General features: G+C 40.4%; 1 pseudogene; it reads right to left on the bottom strand.

The window, feature by feature from the left end:
- Positions 1 to 5,160: 5,160 nt before the first annotated feature.
- LOC113895955 lies at positions 5,161 to 6,223 on the bottom strand (annotated as a pseudogene).
- Between the last annotated feature and the right edge of the window lie 351 nt (positions 6,224 to 6,574).

The following is a 6,574-nucleotide window of genomic DNA, read 5'->3' as shown; positions in this document are numbered from 1 at the left end:
TAAGCAGGGTGACAATATACAGCCTTGACATACTCCTTTTCCTATTTGGAACCAGCCTGTTGTTAGCAATATATATATATTAGTATTATTGTCATATATTGTAGCTAGGAGGAGGTAATGGATCTGGACTCCATGGAAAGAGGAAACCAAGAAACTTCACCTATGGGACTTTCCAGATCTTGTCTATGTTGTATCTTTCATCTGCTTTAATTTGTGTCCTTTACTATTAAAAAAGATATAATCATAGAGTGTTAGTCACTCAGTCATGTCCAACTGGTTGTGACCCCATGGACTGTAGCCCACCAGCCTCCTCTGTCTATGGACTTCTCCAGGCAAAAATACTGGAGTGGGTTGCCATTCCCTTCTCCAGGAGATCTTCCTTATCTAGAGATTGATCTCAGGTTTCCTACATTGCAGAAAGATTCTATACCATCTGAGCCAATAACTTTCCTGAGTTCTGTAAGTTTCTCGTGTACTATTAAACCAGAGGGATTCTCCTTAATTTGAACATTCTAGAAAATTACTGAATATGAGAAAGTCCTCGAATTTGTAGCTGGCTGACCTGAAGTGTGGGTCCCCCGGGAACCTGGGAACTTGTGCTGGTGTCTGAAATGAGGACAGTCTTGTGAGGACTGTTTTCTCAGCCATCACAGTTTGGCAAACTGTTTGTAGCCAATTTCTTTCTTAAGTTGAAGAAAGTAAGGAAAACCACTAGACCATTCAGGTATGACCTAAATCAAATCCCTTATGATTATACAATGGAAGTGAGAAATAGATTTAAGGGACTAGATCTGATAGATAGAGTGCCTGATGAACAATGGATGGAGGTTCGTGACATTGTACAGGAGACAGGAATCGAGACCATCCCCATGGAAAAGAAATGCAAAAAGCAAAAAAAAAAAAAGAAATGTAAAAAAGCAAAATGGCTGTCTGAGGAGGCCTCACAAATAGCTGTGGAAATAAGAGAAGTGAAAAGCAAAGGAGAAAAGGAAAGATATTCCCATTTGAATGCAGAGTTCCAAAGAATAGTAAGGAGAGATAGGAAAGCCTTCCTCAGTGATCAGTGCAAAGAAATAGAGGAAAACAATAGAATGGGAAAGACTAGAGATCTCTTCAAGAAAATTAGAGATACCAAGGGAACATTTCATGCAAAGATGGGCTCGATAAAGGACAGAAATGGTATGGACCTAACAGAAGCAGTAGATACTAAGAAGAGGTGGCAAGAATACACAGAAGAACTATACAAAAAAGATCTTCATGACCCAGATAATCACGATGGTATGATCACTGACCTAGAGCCAGACATCCTGGAATGTGAAGTCAAGTGGGCCTTAGAAAGCATCTCTACGAACAAAGCTAGTGGAGGTGATGGATTTCATCCCATTCCCAAAGAAAGGCATTGCCAAAGAATGCTCAAACTACCACACAATTGCACTCATCTCACATGCTAGTAAAATAATGCTCAAAATTCTCCAAGCCAGGCTTCAGCAATACGTGAACTGTGAACTTCCTGTTGTTCAAGCTGGTTTTAGAAAAGGCAGAGGAACCAGAGATCAAATTGCCAACATCTGCTGGATCATGAAAAAAGGAAGAGAGTTCCAGAAAAACATCTATTTCTGCTTTATTGACTATGCCAAAGCCTTTGACTGTGTGGATCACAATAAACTGTGGAAAATTCTTCAAGAGATGGGAATATCAGACTACCTGACCTGCCTCTTAAGAAATCTGTATGCAAGTCAGGGAGCAACAGTTAGAACTGGATATGGAACAACAGACTGGTCCTAAATAGGAAAAGGAGTACATCAAGGCTGTATATTGTCACCGTGCTTATTTAGCTTATATGCAGAGTACATCATGAGAAATGCTGGGCTGGAGGAAGCACAAGCTGGAATCAAGATTGCTGGGAGAAATATCAATAACCTCAGATATGCAGATGACACCACCCTATGGCAGAAAGTGAAGAGGAACTAAAGAGCCTTTTGATGAAAGTAAAAGAGGAAAATGAAAAAGTTGGCTTAAAGCTCAACATTCAGAAAACGAAGATTATGGCATCCGGTCCCATCACTTCATGGGAAGTAGATGGGGAAACAGTGGCTGACTTTATTTTTTGGGGCTCCAAAATCACACAGATGGTGACTGCAGCCATGAAATTAAAAGACACTTGCTCCTGGGAAGGAAAGTTCTGACCATCCTAGATAGCATATTAAAAAGCAGAGACAATACTTTGTCAACAAAGGCCCGTCGGGTCAAGGCTATGTTTTTTCCAGTAGTCACGTATGGATGTGAGAGTAGGACTGTGAAAAAAGCTGAGTGCTGAAGAATTGATGCTTTTGAACTGTGGTGTTGCAGAAGACTCAAGAGTCCCTTGGACTGCAAGGAGATCCAACCAGTCCATCCTAAAGGAAGTCAGTCCTCGGCGTTCATTGGAAGGACTGATGTTGAAGTTGAAACTCCAATACTTTGGCCACCTCATGTGAAGAGTTGACTCATTGGAAAAGACCCTGATGCTGGGAAGGATTGGTGGCAGGAGGAGAAGGGGATGACAGAGGATGAGATGCCTGGATGGTATCACCGACCATATGGACATGAGTTTGGGTAAATGCTGGAAGTTGGTGATGGACAGGAGACCTGGCATGCAGCAGTTCATGGGGTCATAAAGAGTTGAACACGAGTGAGTGACTGAACTGAACTCAACTTGGAGCCAGAAAAGACATTGGAAAGAATAGTCAAGTTCAAACTCATCACAGGCCTTTGAAAACCCCCAGGGAGCTCTGGAGCTAACCTTAGAGTTGGCTGGAACTGGGGCAAAAGAGATAAATGTTTACACACCCTCATCATATAGTCATTGCATTGGGCTGCCTAGTGATGCTCTGTAGCTGAGGCTGATCCCTCTCGGAGTTGATTGCTGACAGCTGAGTAACACCCAACATTGGAGTAATATGTCTGTCATGCCTGACAGGATAACATAACAACATAAAATTTACCCTCTTAGCCATTTTATCTTTTTTTTTTTAATTGAAGAATAATTGCTTTACAGAATTTTGTTGTTTTCTGTCAAACCTCAACATGAATCAGCCACAGGTATACATATATCCCCTCCCTTTTGAACCTCCCTCCCATCTGCCTCCCAACCCACCCCTCTAGGTTGATACAGAGTTTATGTTTCCTGAGCCATACAGTAAATTCCCATTGACTGTCTATTTTACATATAGTAATGTAAGTTTCCATGTTACTCTTTCCATACATCTTACCCTCTCTTCCCCTCTCCCCATCTCCATAAGTCTATTCTCTATGTCTGTTTCTCCATTGCTTCCTTGTAAATAAATTTTTCAGCACAATTTTTCTAGATTCTGTATATGTGCATTAGAATATGATATGTATCTTTCTCTTTCTGACTTACTTCACACTCTGTATAATAGGTTGTAGGTTCATCCACCTCATCAGAACTGACTCAAATGTGTTTGTTTTTATGGCTGAGTAATATTCCATTGTGTACCACTTCTTTATCCATTCATCTGCTGATGGGCATCTAGGTTGCTTCTATGTTATAGCTATTATAAATAGTGCTGCAATGAACAATGGGATACATGTGTCTTTTTCAATTTTGGTTTCCTCAGAGTATATGCCTAGGAGTGGGATTGCTGGGTCATATGGTGGTTTTATCCCTAGTTTTTTAAGGATCCTCCATACCATCTTCTATAATGGCTGTATCAATTAATATTCCCACCAACAGTGCAAGAGCGTTCCTTTTCCTCCACACCCTCTCCAGAATTTATTATTTGTAGAAACAATAAATGATGATGGCCATTCTGATTGGTATGAGGTGATATCTCATTGTGGTTGTAATTTGCATTTCTCTAATGAGCAATGTTGAACATCTTTTCATGTATTTGTTAGCCATCTGTATGTCTTCTTTGGAGAAATGTCTGTTTAGGTCTTTTTCCCACTTTTTGATTGGGTTGTTTGTTTTCCTTGTATTGAGTTATATGAGCTGCTTGTATATTTTGGAAATTAATCCTTTGTCAGTTGTTGCATTTGCTATTATTTTCTTACCCTCTTAGACATCTTAAGTGTCCAATTCAGGAACATTTGTGGCTCAGTGGTAAAGAATCTGCTTGTAAGACAGGAGATGCAGGAGACATGGGTTTGATCCCTGGATCAGGAATATCCCCTGGAGGAGGAAAAGGCAACCCACTCCCATAATCTTGCCCGGGAAATCCCAGGGAGAGAGGAGCCAGGTGGACTACAGTCCATGGGGTTGCAAAGAGTCAGACATGACTGAACAACTGAGCATGCACGCACACACCACTATCCATCTCCAGAACTTTTTATCTTCCCCAAGTGAAACTCTATTTCCGCTAAACTAATTCCCCATTCTTCTTTCCAAAGCCTCTGGTAACTATCATCCTACCCACTGTCTCTATGACTTTGATTACTTTAGGTGTCAAATCATTCAATTTTTGTCTCTTTGTGTCTTGCTATTTAATATGATTGGGAAGAAGTTAGATAGAATGGGAAGGAGAATTATCAGCAAGACTGGGAACTGACTTTGCTTTGGTAGGTACCCTCTCATCTACTCCTTGGGAAGCATACACCTCACTTTTCCCAGGAAAAACCCAGTTGATAAGTGTTTATTCAAACTTAATATTCATAGTGTCCTATTTCAGTTTCAAAATACTCCAGTTTAGAAATCAAATATCCACTCTATTTACTTAAAAATCACTAAAGAGCAAAAATATACTAGGTGTCTTGGTCATTAAGGTAGGGTTTAGATCCACCTAACACATAGGGAATACTCATAGGAAAGTTATAGAAACAATGCAAAACAAGAAAGAGAGAGGTGTATTTATTTTGTGATGATAGAAACAAGATTGCTTGTGACCAAATGTCTTGAGTAATACACAAGGAAAGAGAGACGGCTATACTGATGTGATATGCAAAGTCCCATAAGGGTTATAATTCACATGGGGCATCCAGCTAATCTCCCAATTCCATTAGAGCTATGCTACAAAGAGGAAAAATTGTGTAAACATGAAGTAGAGAGCCAGATAGGTACATTTTCAGTAAGTGACTTCAGATTCAGAATCACTTATTGCAATCACTTATTGTTTGATTTTGTTGTATTTTGTACTCCCATGAACCGAAAAACAGGGGTTGGGGTTAGGCTATTCTGCTGATAATCCTCCAGGGGGCACTCTTGATGTCCTTGTTCCTTAGACTGTAGGTGAAAGTGTTCAGCATAGGGCCACTGCACTCTTCCTGGGAGATTGTGAGATGGCTGAGCTGAGTTACACCCCAAGGCCTGTTCCATAAAACAAACAACTGACAGGTGAGAACCACAGGTAGATAAGGCTTTGTACTTCCCACCTGATGAGGAGACTCTCAGAATTGAGGAAACAATTTGAGAATAAGAGTAAGGATTCCTGAAAGTGGAATCCCACCGACAATGGTACTGTTGAAATAAATTAATATGATATTGATGGAGTTTTCAGAACAGGCAAGATTGAGGAGTTTAGAAGGGTCACAGAAGAAATGAGGCATTTCCACTTCTGCACAGAGGTAAGCTGTGACATCATCAAGTAGTGAAGCTGGGAGTTCAAAAGTCTGATGGAAAATGACACCAGGACCAAGAAGCCACAGAGGCGGGGATTCATGATGAACACGTAGTATAGGGGGTGACAGATGGCCACCAACTGGCCATAGGCCATCACTGTCAGGAGGAGACTCTCCAAACATGCAAAAAGAGAAAAGACGGTCACCCCAGCTAGGCAGCCTGCATAGGTGATGGATTTTCTGTGTGTGTGGAGGTTCACTAGCATCTTGGGGACAGTGGTGGTGTTGAAACTGATGTCAGCCAAGGACAGGTTGGAGAGGAAGAAGTAAATGGGTGTGTGGAGGTGGGGGTCAAAGGTGACAGCCAGAATGATGAGTACCTTCCCAAACACACTGACCAAGTACATGGACAGGAAGAGCCCAAAGAGAAGGGGCTGCAGGTCTGGATAACCTGAGAGGCCCAGGAGGAGGAATTCTGAGACATCTGTTAGATTCTGTGGTTCCATGTAGAGGGGACACCTTTGAAAAATAAGAGAGTATTGAATAAACAGAACAATTGAAGGGGCATACAGATAAGTGTCCATACTTTGGATTTAATAATTCACAAATATTAAAAAAATTTTTATTATGATGCAGTTCTGAAAATTCTTGCAATCCTCTGTATATTACACTAGTGAGAATTTCGAAAAGATATATGCATTCAACAGTATTGCTTCCATTTAAAAAATTGATATCTGGCAAAACTAATACAATTATGTAAAGTTTAAAAATAAAATTAAATTAAAAAAATTGAAACATTAAATTTTTCTATAACTATCTCTACAAGTTATGCTAATGGAAAAATCAGACAAAATCAACCACATGGTCTGATTTTCAAGGTGTAAAACTAGAAAGATCCTTGAAGGCTGACTAGGAATAGTCTTTTCATGATAGAGTCACATGAAATTTAGCACCTTATATAGGGAATGATGGAGAAGGCAATGGCACCCCACTCCAGTACTGTTGCCTGGAAAATCCCATG

Source organism: Bos indicus x Bos taurus, chromosome 7 (assembly GCF_003369695.1).
Source record: "Bos indicus x Bos taurus breed Angus x Brahman F1 hybrid chromosome 7, Bos_hybrid_MaternalHap_v2.0, whole genome shotgun sequence".
Taxonomy (NCBI): Eukaryota; Metazoa; Chordata; class Mammalia; order Artiodactyla; family Bovidae; genus Bos; species Bos indicus x Bos taurus.
Note: the sequence above shows the minus strand (reverse complement) of the source record. Positions and strands in the feature narration are given on the sequence as shown.